The sequence below is a fragment of the Trichechus manatus genome, unplaced genomic scaffold (assembly GCF_000243295.1).
Source record: "Trichechus manatus latirostris isolate Lorelei unplaced genomic scaffold, TriManLat1.0 scaffold00017, whole genome shotgun sequence".
NCBI lineage: Eukaryota > Metazoa > Chordata > Mammalia > Sirenia > Trichechidae > Trichechus > Trichechus manatus.
This window is the reverse complement of record NW_004443953.1, coordinates 21059083-21073984: the sequence shown is the minus strand read 5'-3', so window position 1 is coordinate 21073984 and position 14902 is coordinate 21059083. Positions and strand designations below refer to the sequence as shown.

The 14902-nt window shown below is 41.8% G+C and overlaps 1 protein-coding gene across 11 annotated transcripts in view; it reads left to right on the top strand.

Annotated features, from left to right (window-relative positions):
- Positions 1-14902, top strand: part of FYN (FYN proto-oncogene, Src family tyrosine kinase) — a 235043-nt gene that overhangs the window by 18543 nt on the left and 201598 nt on the right. For all 11 annotated transcript variants that reach the window (XM_023727684.1, XM_023727689.1, XM_023727681.1 and 8 more), the window contains exon 2: positions 9181-9220. The gene's annotated coding sequence lies outside the window, so the exon portion shown is untranslated. The remainder of the gene's footprint in view (positions 1-9180; positions 9221-14902) is intronic.

Here is a 14902-nt window from a genome sequence, read left to right as displayed (position 1 = left end):
GTAAGTTTTTTGATTTTAGTAAGAACATTTTTTTTTTACCATAGCAAAATTTGTATTTGTATCTTCACTGCAAAAAGAATTTCATCTCCAGTGTTGAACTTTTTACAGTTTACAGCAGCATTGACAATAACATGAGATGTTTCAACTGTGACAGGAATGAACTTACATAAGGTTTATTTTGATCCCATGAAATAGATGAAAAAAGCAAACTGTTATTGGAATTAGTTGCTTTTTTGTTTAAAACAGCTGATAATACTGATACAAAACTAACATCATTTAACTCTTTGTGAAATTTTTTCTTCTGCTAATGAAGCCACATATTAAAGGTATCATTTCATTTTTCATATATGCATACAAAACCCCTGAAATAAAAAATAAGCAAAATTAATTTAGAACAAGTCATTTGATCTAAACAAAAAAAGTAATGTTTCTTAAGTGCTATGTGAGTGCACTTCCATAGCTGCATGTAATAAATCTTCCTGTTCAGACATAGTCTTTTTACAATAACTACTAACATTTGAAGTAGTTGCTGATGCTTCTTTAGCAGATTTGTGACTTGTGGATCATGTGGTCAGTAATATCACCACAGGTCCCATGATGAATAGAAAATGTCAACAAACATTTGTGTAAGTTACGCGTTCATATCGACTTTCTTGAACAACAGAAATTTGGTACTTAATTTTTTGTTAAACTTGCACCTCTTTTTTTATTTCATTGCTGCTGAAAGGGATATTGCAAAATAAAATAGCATAACCATTCAACAAATGACAAAAACACTGTAACAAGAGCTTTCAGACCATACTTTAGAAGGTCTATAAGCCAAACTAGTTGTCATTGAGTTGATTCCAACTCATGGCAACCCTGTGTGTGTCAGAGTAGAACTGGGCTCTGTAGGGTTTTCAGTGGCTGATATTTTTGAAAGTAGATCACCAGACCTTTCTTGTGAGGCACCTCTTGGTGGATTTGAACCTCCAACCTTCCAGTTAGTAGCCTAGCACATTAACCATTTGTACCACCTAGGTACTCCTGTAAGGTCTGTGTTATTGTTGTTAGTTGCCATTGAGTCGATTACAGTTGCATTCCATAGGGTTTTCAAGGCTGTACTTCTCAGAAGCAGATCATCAGGTCTGTCTTTTGAGGCACCTCTGGATGAGTTTGAACCGCCAACCTTTCGGTTAATAATTTTAGCACTAAACTATTTGTGTCACCCAGGGACTAAACAGGTTTTTTTTGTTTGTTTGTTTCTGAGAATACGTCATGTACACTGAACGTATAGCTTTCTGTTGACCAGTGCTTTGTGCATCTCAGAATGCAGCGTGGGTCATGGCACAACTGGTTGGTGCGCTTCCTGCTCTTGCCCAACTGTCCCCCACTAGATTTTAAACTTCCAGGGAACATGTACCTTGCCCATCTGTGTTCTTTGCCAGTATGGCACATGAAAGCTGCTCAGTGTATTTTTCTTGAAGGAATGAATGTGGTCTACTTTAAGTCGATGAAAGCAAAGAAGAAGGAGTGTCTTGCTAACCCATGGCAATAAGGAAATTCAAATCCAAATCTCTGTATCCCAAATATTATTTCTATCTCTGGTAACTGAATCAGACAACAGAATGTATCACAGGACTGAAGCCTCTCCATCAGCAGAGATGTTAATGATGCATACGAGCCATTGTGCTTCCACAGTTCCCCAGCCCAGAGCCAGCTCAGCGAGGAAACTGTTATAGATCAGAGATTTTGTTTTGCTTACATTTGGCCTGTATAGGGAGGAAGAATGCTTCTCTGGTTGGCTTGGGGGACACTAAGGTGCAAAAGCCAATATGACTGTCTCAGGGTCATATGATGTTGGCGGTAAAGGAGTACTTAGAAGTCATGATTTTGAGACGTTGTTGTGTTCTAACACAACTGCTTTCTGTTGCTTCTCTTTTTAAAACATGCTACCATTCAGTTTTATCGTGAATGCCTTTCCAAGGACAGCAAGTGGTTTTATACACTATGACATCGTTTCTATGGCAACTAATGTATTTGAGCAAAGAGAGACTGTGATAGAAGTAGGCTAAAAAGGACAAGTACAGAAATGGCACAGTGTAAAATGTGGGGCAGTGTGTGTTGTAGTAAAGGTTTTTTTCTTTCATTCTCTGTCTCTTTTTTTTTTTTTTCTGAAGTCTTCGGGAAAACCTGTATAACTAGATCTTGGCTTCTTAACTCTTACTAATAAAATTTTTACTGCATCCAACACTGTCTAGTCTTTTGCTGACACAATTCCTCCAGTTGGTACTTGGGTTTTTTGTTTGTTTGCTTTAATATGATAATCATTCCTATCAACATATAAAAGTTTGTAATTTCATCCATCTTAAAAATATGCTCTCTGTACCCCACATTTTCCTCTGGTCACCACCCCGTTTCTCTGCTTCCTTTTATTGCAGTGCTTCTTGAGAGACTTGTCTATACTCCTTGTCTCCACAAAGTATTTTTTTTTAAAATCAAAGCTATTCCAGTCAGGCTTTCACCCACCACTCCTCTGAAACTCCTCTCATAAAGGTCATCAATGACCTCCCCGTTGCCAAATTTAGTGGGTAGGTCTGAGTCCTTCATTAACCCATCAGCAGCACTTGGTGAGTGGGTCATATCCTCATCCTTTAAGTCTACTGCAATTTATGTGTTGTATTTATTTAAAAGCTTATGTGCATAAGGGTTGTTGTTGTTAGCTGCTGTTAAGTTGGCTCTGACTCTTGGCAACCCCAGGCACAATGAAGCAAAACACTGCCCAGTCCTACATCATCCTCATTATCAGTTGCGGATCAGATAATGTTCCATTGTGATCCACAGGGCTTTCATTGCCTGATTTTTGGAAGTAGATCACCAGGTCTTTCTTCCTACTCCATCTTAGTCTGGAAGCTCTGCTGAAACATGTTCAGCATCATAGCAACATACAAGCCACCGCTGACAGATGGGTGGTGGCTGTGCGTGAGTTGCATTGGCTGGGATCGAACTCGAATTTCCTGCATGGGGGGTGAAAATTCTACCATTAAACCATCAGTGCCTCATTATACATTTCAGGTAATTCTACAGAACGTTAAGCCCCGGTTATGAGAGTTTATATAAACCCTGATTAAAAAAAAAAAAATTAAAGGAACATGTTACCCTGCTTTGTGGATCTGAATGTACTTGGATTATTATATTCTTGATAATAAAAAACCCCTTCTGTGCCCTAAAATACATGCCAAGTGGTGGGCAGATAGCAGTCAGTTTTTCTATTTAGCTAAAAGAGAAATGGAGGTATAGACCTATGACTTCTAATGATAGCAACATGGACTGTGGGCTGGATTGTACCCTCATTTATGTTTTGTTGGGCAGCATAGTACATTTTTAAAATTTAAACCAACATTTTTAATTGGATAATTTGTATAAAAATTATGAGTTTAGAAGATTTGACAAAACTGAGCCTACATTCTCCAGTGGCGAAAGCCTATGGAAGCAGTGTTGCAGCTGGCCTCTTGGGATGGGACAGGTGCTCCAGTTTACCCTAGCCCCATCTCACCCGCTTTATTCATTTGTGGTACCTGCCTGCCTGGGTTTTTTAATATGTGACCCTTGCTGCACCCTCAGCCCCCTTTCCCAGTCACAGAGCAAACAAATAGCAGAGTTAGGGATGGAACTTGGTTTCTAGGCCAACTGCTTTTTCCTTGGCTGGACCCAAATTCTATGTAGTACAGAGCAGTTTATGGGCTAGTGGTGAGGGGCACCTTTAGGTGGTAGAATATATGTTTTTTACCTCTATGGCAGCGGGTTTGGGCTTTGGTTTTTTATTGAAATAGACCTTGCAGTTCATGGTATTAGATAAATTGTACATATTTGGGGTACCTCCTGCTCTTGTTTGCCTCTGTCAGTAGTATGTGCTGTCATTTTGTGATGTGCAAGGTGGAGGTACTAGAGTAGAATGTTGATATTTATATGTGCGTAGAAAAACTGGCCAAAAAGGAAAAGCTTCAAAATGGTAACAGAGGTTCCATATTTTCCAAATTATCAATGAGCATGTATATTACCTTTATAATGAGGCAAAGTCAATATTTATGTGGAATAAATAAGAATGAAGTAGCGAGACAGAGTATATTCATCATTGGTGAGCCCTGTGATGTCTTCCTAGGGGGGAGGCACGATGCTTCTCCCCAGCCAACCAACCCTCATTATTCTCTACCAGACTAGACCCTTTCCTTCTAATCCTTTCAGGGGTACCCTCAATGTCAGGGTGTGAAGATGCCCCTGGGATAGCAATGGCATGTTACAGACTTTCTCACTGCCTGTGCCTCCTCATCATTTTGAACACTTACCACTACATCTTTACCAGGGTGGGGTTAGAAGTGAAAAGAGGTTACAGTTGTTGCCATCTTAAACCTTGTTAGATTGGTGTGTGCAGGAAGGCACGGAGGAATGAGTGAGTCTGGGACCAGAATGAATAGCTAGAGGAAAATACATTTTTCCCGGGGAAACGAGGCAATGAAGAGCACCCCATAACAAAGGGCCTTGTCTGGGCTGCTTGCCTGTCTCTGGGATCTGCCCAGCTGTTGGGCACACAGGAGACTGTGGCGACCCAGAGCATGGACTGTCCCCCACACACTGCGTGTCTGTCCGCAGCTGCACAGGCCTGGGGAGTCCACTGTGAGAGTGAGCCTGTGCTGGGCTTCAGGCAGGCAGCCAGGGGCCGCCCCATCTCTGAGAGCATTGAGAAGCTTCTGTGTGTGCTCTGTATGTCTCAGCTTTCTTTGCAATTATAGTAGAGTCTGGCTCTGCTGGGTCTTTTGTGCCTGAGATCCTGAGTTAAGAATAACCACAGGAATACTGTCCCTGTTGACACACTTGATATGGAAGTTGCTGTCAAATGGCTATTTTTCCTCAGTCGCCACTGACGTCACACCACGTACAGTTCTGAGGTTCCCGCTTTAGTTGTGAGTGAATAGAGCTACGATCGTCAAAACAGAAAGAAGCCGTTCAGATGTGACTGTGTGAAGACGTGTCTGGTAATGTGCAGATGTTTTCTGGCAGGCCAATGAATATTTTAAATCTTTTGCAAGTAGTAGAAAGGATTGAACTGGGAATAGAGAAGATACTGTGGCAAGGGAAAAGTATATCTCATTCTTTCTCAATTTTCCATCTCTTAAAATTATCAGACAAAAAAACCAAACCATGATTTAAATCTTGGAGTCATCAAGGCCCTTAAATCTCTTTCATCATATGTGAGATACGATTATGACTCTAATTCATTGAATCTCAGTTTCTCAGTCACATTTTTTATATAAAAAGAAAATGTTGGCTAATATTAAAAGTAATAGCAGAATCTCTCCAGATTGGATCCTTGTCACTTATCTATAGCTAAAGACACAGGACTAAATTTAGAGAAGAAGGTTATTTATATATTGTGTATGGCATATCGGCACATGCTGAATTTATATATATACACACACATACACACGCCGCTACTCGTGCATACAGGAGGAAGTGGAGTGGAGTTGACTTAGACAGTTTCATTCCCTTCATCTCTTACTGTCGGTTCTTCATTGATTACTCTGTCACCACCCCTCTTCACCCCTTCACCATCCACCAGCAAAGATGGCTCAAGCCCATGTTGTGTTGCAGGCATTGTGCTCAGTGCTGGGACTGCTGCAGGAGGTGTCGCCCTGGCCACTGATGAGCTGACAGTCTAGCAAGGAGACAGTGAAATGGTTTCTGCCTAAAGTGCTTTGAGAACACAGAGGAGAGGAAATCTAGTTCTACAGGAAATGGCGCCAAAGGAAAACAAGAATGGAAAGATGATTTTGAGCTGGACCCTGAAGAGCAGTTTGTTGTTGTTAGATACCATGAAGTGGATTTTGACTCATACTGACCCCATGTGACAGAGTAGAACTGCCCCATAGGGTTTTCTAGGCTGTAATCTTTATGGGAGCAGGTTGCCAGGACTTTCTCCCTCAGGGCCGCTGGGTGGGTTTGAACCACCAGCCTTTCAGTTAACAGCTCAGCACTTAACTGTTGCTCCACCAGGGCTCCTTGAAGGCCAGTTAGGAGAAAATTGTACTGATTCAGCAGGGTTGGTAGATTGGAAAGATGATAGCGCTTAGTCCAGTGCCAGAAGTATGCTGGGGGTGCCATCTATGTCTTCACTCCTTCCTGGGATACAGACTGGTTGAAAATAAAATGGTATGATACAGAAATGTGCCCCTAGCACTGGCTGACTTCTTAGCAGGCATACATCATGTCTCATGATCTGGTCTCCGCCTTAGTTTCCCTCCTTTTTCCCACCGACCTGTCATCCTCTTGCCCATGGCTCTGCCCTGTAGCACTACCAAGCCTCTCGCCATTCTCTGAACATGTGGCGATGCCTCCTTGACTGGGTACAGATTATTCCCTCTGCCCGCACTGTCCTTTCCCGAGGCGCCTGTGGAGGTTCAGGGGGAGATGTCCCATAGGCATTTGGGAATACACGAGCAGTGGGGACTGGCAGGATGGGTATATCAAGAGAGTTCAAAGTTGAAGCCTTCTTGGTTTTAATTTTAGAATATATGTGTATTCTCCCAGAGATGGAGGGTTTGATCTGATCTAAACAGTTGGGAGTAGAAAGTAGTTCATTTTGTTCAGGGCCTAGTCCTTTGGCTTCCATTCCTGCAGTCAGCCACACATTTGCAGTATTTATTGATCATCAGCCTTTTCCACTGGGGTATCTGGGTCACATCAGTCATGTTTCTCAAAACATCAGCAGTACTTCAGCAGGAAGAATAAAAGCGTGGAAAATGCACTAATGCTGCAAGCCCACAATTGAATACATAGGTAACTATTTTAAATGTCTATGTATGTATATATACATATATGTATATCTATATATAGATATACATGTATGTGTAGGTGTACATATATACATGGGGGAGAAAAGGGTTGTATGTTGTCTTAAGCCTTGGAAACCTAAAACTTTGATATTTCAAAAATCTAGATTTAGAATAAAGACAAATTAGAATAATAATCGATCAGTTTTTAAAACGGACTTTTAATATTTTATCCATCTTTATGCTTGTTTAAACAATAGAGCTGGTGCCTGAAAATATCTGAAGCTGTGTATGTTTGCAGGGAGTCTTTGAAGTTAAAGCTGTGGCATCCTTCCTTTGGTTTATGGCTGCAGGATGATGCATCTATGTATTGTCTTTGTTAATTAACTCCATCTGTTTAGTAAGACTGAAAAATAAATTGGGTGATGCTGTATATATGTATGTACGGACAAGATTCCTTGTGGAATAGTAAGCCAGCAGCTTCAAATGGGGTCTCAGTTTTCTTTTTAGTACCAGTTACTAAAGTGCCGTGGAGTGGAGGCTCATTCTTCCAAAGCCTGTTGTGAAACAGGCACACTGTGTCGTTTCAGTTGTGTGTGCCTGGAAGCCCACGTCCTCCTAAGTAAGGGGTATTATTAAGTTTCCTCACTGCTTTACAAAAGGGGAATGATTCTCCAAGTGCTCTTTCTATGGCAGACCAAGGAATCCTTCACTGCAGTAAGAAAATTCCTTGTTTTGGTGTGGAAATCAGAATGGCAACATTCCTAGACCTCTATGAAGTGCTCAAGAGCGAAAGTCATACTTGCACTATGTATGTGTTCCTTTTGGTGAAAGCATCTCACAGTACTGAGTTTCTCTTTTCTGGTTACATGGAGGCAAGTTAAAAGTTTTAGACAAAGGAAATTTCCAATTTCTACAGCTCAGTGCTGTCTAGATCCCCATGGCTTAACAAGAAGAAAAGGCATGTGTTGACCAGTGGTATCTTCTTGGTTAGGACAGGGCAGCATGTCTTAGAAGGATGAAGGAGATGGTGTGATGTGGAATGCTAAGGGATGAGCTGTGGCGACATGCTCATTAGCACATTCTTTCCCTGGAACCCCAATGTGGTGGTTCCTTTGCTTGTCTGCAGTGAGTTCATGATTTCAGTACCCATCTGCATAGGACAATATATGAGTTTCTAATTCTCTTCCCCAAGGTCATTTTTTCTTTCCTTCATTCTGAGTTAGCTTTGATTAAACAAAACAAAGATGTTACTGTTAATTACTCATCCTTTCAGACAGCACAAAAATTCTCTTTTGTATGTGTGGCATGTGGATTCTCTTTTGTGTATGGTTTTGATAGGGATAGTAATTTATGATGGGATTGTTTTAAATCATGGACTAGAAGGAAAGATGCTAAAAATTATATTGAAAAAGCTTAAGAGTCTCCACTAAGATAGGGAAAATTGTTTCTACCACTCCCCCTCCTCCCCCCCGGCCCTAGGTTCCTCAGGTCAAACCATTCACTTTCTGCCTGTCATATTGTTGTCAACATAATTCCATTCAACCATTTTTATTGTTCTCTTTAGACACCTTATTAAAACCGAAGCTTTGTGCAAACAGCTAAAATTACAAATAATAAATGAGGTACCATAATATTGGCAGTTTGTAGGCAGAGTGCATGAGCAAACTGGAAATCTGCCATCCAGCTCTGACATTTTAAAGATTAATGTGAACTGGGCATGAGTACCCTCAGAATCAGTACTCAGCCTTACCAGGGGCTTGGCACAGGGGTCTGAGATGATCCTGGGCCTGGGGTTTCATGCACAAGTTAGCGAAGGCTTGTGCATTCGCAAGCCTACCAGAGAGGGGAACCCCAGCTGATGGGAAATAGGGGCAATTCCCATAAGGCTGTATTGATAGTGAGGCCCACCCACAGTCAGACAGAAAGTGGGGCAGATATGGGCTGGGGGTTGTAGAGAGACTTAAGCCAATAGGTAAGTTGAATAAGGCCCTGGTAGAATCATGTGTCTCAAGCATGGGTGACTGTGGACACTATGAAGAAGGGAAGAGCATTGTGTGTGTGTGTGCGCGTGTGTGTGTGCGTATACACACAAGTTCACACACAAGACCCCCATCCTTGTCTTTCCTACCTTCAGGAGGTAGAATATCATATTGGCTTCCGTTGGTGGTACAGGGCCAGATCTTTGCAGTTTCAGGCAGGTGTTTGTGGCAACTGTGACTTAGCGACGACTGTGTGAATGAGAAAAATTTTGTGGGTAAATTGATTGTCTGCAGAAAATGGAAATTCTATGGTAGCCCTTTTTGGGTGGTTTACAGGCAAAGAGTACTCAGTTCTCTTGATTTCTCACTATTTTTTTCTTCTTCTTCTACAGTTCTTTGAAGAAGCAGGATGCTGATCTAGACGTGGAAAAAGTAAGTTGACTAGTTTTGCTCTGAGAGCATGTAACTTGTGAACACAAGAGATCGGGACCCAGGACACAGTTCACTTTCAGCTTTGGATTATGATTCTGAGGCCATTGGTTTCTGAAAGAGAGATTGAGTGTATGAAGTAGAAAGAAGATCTTGACTGGCTTAGGCAAACCTGTTATTTTCCCCTTTCCCTTGGTTGTATGGAAATGTGTATTTTAGCTACTAGCTAGTCATGTCCTCTACCCCATTTGATTTGGAAGAAAAACTTTTTTAATGAAATATACATGAAAACTTGTTGTAGCTACCCCCGGTAGTTTTTGGAAGGAGGTAAAATGTAAATTATAAACCAATAATTTTTCATATTTCAATGAAGTTTTTGTGTGGTGCCTCTTCTACGTTACCTTTTAAAAATAGCTCAACTGTGGATAGTCCCCTGTTTTAACCCTAGGTTGAATCTGTGAAGTAACAGTGGGAGAAGAAAGGCAGTAAAAATTTGACACAAACTTGCTTTCTTAAAGAAATTTCATTTTACAGTATTCCAGGAATAGACTTGAACAGCTGTCCTGTGGCAGATGAGCCTTTGGGGGCTGGTGAAGGATGGATATAGTGTTCTGCCTTCAGACTAAGGCAGGTTTGCTTTAGTCTGTTCATTGTTGCTGTTTTGTCCTCCACTCTCAAATGTCTACTGCTTACCACTGCCCTAGTTGTTACCTTTGAATTGCAGTCACTGTGCTAACAGGTCATTCTTCCATTTATTGAACATTTATTTGGTGCCCACTGGGTTTTAGACATGTTGCTGGGCTCTGTTGAGACAAAAAAATGAATGTGACAGATGGGTACGCAGATAATTATAATACAGTGAGATAGAGCGCAGCAGAAGAGGTTCCAGAAGCTCAGACTGAGGACTGGACTATATGGAAAATTCCTTGATGAAGGGGGGTGCCTGAAAAAAGTATTCATTTTTTTCTGCAAACATTTGCTGAGTCTTCTCTGTACTCTTCTCTGCCTGCACTTCTCTCTTGTCTGATAGGTGCATTGAATTCCCCACTGAAAGTCTAGACTTCCAGAATCTCACTAGCCAGTCATGGGATCCTTTCCTGCCCCAAGCTGCTCTGCCCAGTAACATTGCCTTGGATATAATTTTTTAGTTATTCTGAGTTATGTTTATAGTTTCCTTGGCCACTTAGGGGCTACTACTTTACCAGGGTTATTTCTTGTTCTCAGTTTGTGTGAAAAAGAGGTTCTTCCCCGTTGTCTTAGTCATCTAGTGCTGCTCTAACAAATACCACAAGTGGATGGCCTTAACAAAGAGAAATTTATTCTCTCACAGTCCAGTAGGCTACAAGTCCAAATTCAGGGCATCAGCTCCAGGGGAAGACTTTATCTCTCTGTCGACTCTGGAGGAAGGTCCTTGTCATCAGTCTTCTCTTGGTCTGGGAGCATCTCAGCGCAGGAACCTCAAGTCCAAAGGACATGCTCTGCTCCTGGCACTGCTTTCTTGTTGGTATGAGGTCCCGCCTCTCTGCTTCCTTCCCTTTCCTTTTGTCTCTTGTAAGATAAAAGTGGTGCAGGCCACACCCCAGGGAAACTCCCTTTACGTTGGATCAGGGATGTGACCTTAGTAAGGGTGTTACAATCCCACCCTAATCTTCTTTAACATTAAATTACAATCACAAAATGGAGGACAACCATACAATACTGGGAGTCATGGCCCAGACAGATTGATACGCATGTTTTTTGGAGGACATAATTCAATCCATGACACCTGTGAAGTAGGGCCGTTCTGTATGCAGCCAACGTGAATGTTTTAAGTTGAAGATGCATGCTATCTGAAACATTGTTCTCAAACAATTAATGAGCAACCCGTGCCCTTTGACCCCATGCAGTTCTCCAGCTTCTATAGAATGGTCTGTGATCTACTTTCCCTCATGCTCTTTTTAGCTCACACAAACCAGGAGGATTAGGGGAAATAAAAAATAGATTGCTGTAGTCTAGGGCAAGGCAGAGGGGAGCCATTTTAAAATTTCCATGTGCTTAGGTTTTGGCCATGGAAACCAGGGGTAAGCAAAGGCTGTCCCCCTGGGAGGTCAGTACCATGGTCCTTCTGGGCTAGACCAGGCACATAGCAGGCTGGAGTCTGGGTGTCAGGAGCCACCTCAGGGTGGTATAGCATAGAGCTTAGCAGCAGAAGCAGCAGTCCAGAAAATCCCTGGTGTTGCTCTGGATTGCATGACATTCCTGCCCTGTCCAATTCAGGCAGAGTTGAATCCTACTACCACAAGGGGGGGAGGTCCAGTTTGTGGAGGAGGTGAGTGTTAATCTGAGTTCCTACTACCACCCCAATTCTAGGCAAACAATAACAAAGACAAAACAAAACAAAAACCAAACCCATTGCTGTCGAGTCGAATCCTACTCATAGTGACCCTATAGGACAGAGTAGAACTGCCCCATTGGGTTTCCAAGGCTGTAATCTTTATTGAAGCAAACTGCCACATCTTTCTCCCTAAGAGCTCTCTGACCTTTTGGTTAGCAGCAGAGCACTTAGCCATTGTGCCGCTAGGGCTCCTAGGCAAACAGTGTTGTTGTCGTTAGGTGCCATCAAGTCAGTTCCGACTTATAGCAACACTGTGTACAACAGAACGAAACACTGTGAGGTCCTGCGCCATCCTCACAATCATTGCTATGTTTGAGCCCATTGTTGCAGCGACTGTGACAATCCATCTTGTTGGGGTCTTCCTCTTTTTCACTGACCCTCTACTTTACTAAGCATAATGTCCTTCTCCAGGGACGGATCCCTCCTGATAACATGTCCGAAGTATGTGAGATGAAGTCTTGCCATCCTTGCTTCAAAGGAGCATTCTGGCTGTACTTCTTCCAAGACAGATTTGTTCATTCTTCTGGCATTTCATGGTATATCCAATATTCTTTGCCAACACCACAATTTAAATGCATTAACTCTTCTTCTGTTGTTCTTATTCATTGTCCAGCTTTCACATGCATACGAGGTGATTGAAAACATCCTGGCTTGGGGCAGGTGTACTTTAGTCCTCAAGGTGACATCTTTGCTTTTTAACACTTTGAAGAGGTCTTTTGCAGATGATTTGCCCAATGCGATATGTCTTTTGATTTGTTGACTGCTGTTTCCATGGGCGTTGATTGTGGATCCAAGTAAAATGAAATCCTTGACAACTTCAGTCTTTTTTCCATTTATCATGATGTTGCTTATTGGTCCAGTTGTGAGGATTTTTGTTTTCTTTATGTTGAGATGTAATCCATACTGAAGGCTGTAGTCTTTGATCTTCATCAGTAAGTGCTTCAAGTCCTTTTCGTTTTCAACAAGCAAGTTGTCATCTGCATAATGGAGGTTGTTAATGAGTCTTGGTCCAATCTAATGCCCCATTCTTCTTCATATAATCCAGGTTTTCAGATTATTTGCTCAGCATGCAGATTGAAAAGGTATCATGAAAGGATACAACCCTGACACATACCTTTCCTGATTTTAAGCCATGCAGTATCCCCTATTTCTGTTGGAATGACTTATAGCAAGCCTCTTGGTCTTTGTACAGGTTCGACACGAGCACAATTAAGTGTTCTGGAATTCCCATTCTTCACAGTGTTATCCATAATTTGTTATGATCCACACAGTCAAATGCTTTTGCATAGTCAATAAAACACAGGTAAACATCTGGCATTCTCTGCTTTCATCCAGGATCTATCTGACATCAGCAATGATATCCCTCATTCCACGTCCGGTTCTGAATCCGGCTTGAATTTCTGGCAGTTCCCTGTCAATGTACTGCTGCACCTGCTTTTGAATTATCTTCAGCAAAATTTTACTTGCGTGTGGTATTAATAGAGCTCAGTAAATGGGGACATGAGAGGAATGACTTAAATTCTTGCTTCAACTCTGCTGTTAACTTGCAGTATGACCTTAGGCAAATTGTTTCTGTTCTCTGAGCCTCATTTTCCTCATCAGTAATGTGAGTTTACAACTTGGGTTGGTTAGAAGATGAGATGGTATTATACATACTAATACATTTTGTGAGTTCCAAAGCTTTAGAAAATACTGTTTCCATGCAGCTACTAATATTTCATGGTTAAAAAGCAGTGTGAGTTTTCAAATTGACTTTTGTCATTTACAAAGAAGAGAATCTTGGTTGTAAAAATATGTTGTATGTTGTTGTGTGCCATTGAGCTGATTCTGACTCATAGCAACCCTATGTAACAGAGTAGAACTGGCCCATAGGGTTTGCTAGGCTGTAATATTCATGGGAGCAGATCTCCAGGTCTTTTCTCCCATGGAGCAGCTGGTGGGTTCAAACCACTTACCTTTTGGTTAACAGCCAAGCACTTAACCATTGCACCACCATACAACCTCCCTTTTCCAGGACCAAGTAAAAATATTCATTTTTAAATTTAAAAATGCTAACCACATAACAGTTTTTGTTTTCTGACTTGGACCTTGTGCCAAAACGGCAGGGAGAAGGGGAGGCTTTCTGCCACTGATCTACGGAAGGACTGATAAGCCTTCCATAGATTGGGAGATCCTTGAGGACTGAACCTTGTCTGTTGTGCCTCCAGGAACCTAGCACTGGCAGCAATGAGTGTGTGTGACTTACCATACCCAGTGGGTTGGGTATTTGCATGTACTGAAGGAATTCAGAATAAGAGAATCTAAACATGGAGTGGGAAATGCTTCTTGGACTGAGTGAATTTGAGCTGCCTCTAAAGGGCTCTACCCACAAACCCTCTCAGTCAAATAGTTAATGACCTGTAAAACACTTAACTGCCTTAGGGGGGGAGTTCCCTCTTCTAAAAGCTCTAATTCAGAAACTCCCAAGTTGAGTCTCTTTTTTCTAATGCTGATAGAAGGCTATTGGACATAGATGTATCACCTATTCTTTTTGTCTGTGCTTGTGTCTCTGCCAGTAAGAATCCAGTGTTGTGCCTCCATTTTATAAGTAAATGGTACTCGTTGGCCAGCTAGAGTGAAGAAAAATCACTGAAGTCATATCATAGTGTGTTTTTTGAATGGATTTTTGAGTTTTCTCTTTTAGTGGAACTTTTTGTTTGTTTGTTTATTTATTATTGTGCTTTAAGTGAAAGTTTACAATTCAAGTTAGTCTCTCATACAAAAATTTATACATACATTGTTTTGTGACCTTACTTTCTCTCCCTAAACTGTGACAGCACACTCTTCCTTTCCACCCCGAATTTCCCGCGTCCGTTCAACCGGCTCCTGTCCCTCTCTGCCTTCTCATCTTGCCTCTGGACAAGAGCTGCCCATTTAGTCTCATGTGTGTACTTGAGCTAAGAAGCACACTCTTCATGAGTATCATTTTATGTCCCACAGTCCAGTCCAATCTTTGTCTGAAGAGTTGGCCTCAGAAATGGTTTTAGTTTTGGGCTAACAGAGAGCCTAGGGGCACGTCTTCCAGAGTCCCTCCAGTCTCAAACCATTAAGTCTGGTCTTTTTACTAGAATTTGTGTTCTGCACCCCACTTTTCTCCTGCTCCATCAGGGACTCTCTGTTGTGTTCCATGTCAGGGCAGTCATTGTGGTAGCCAGGCACCGTCTAGTTCTTCTGGTCTCAGGCTGATGAAGTCTCTGGTTTATGTGGCTCTTGGGCTGATACTTTCCTTGTGTCCGTGGTGGGTTGGGACAATCGATGCATCTTAGATGGCC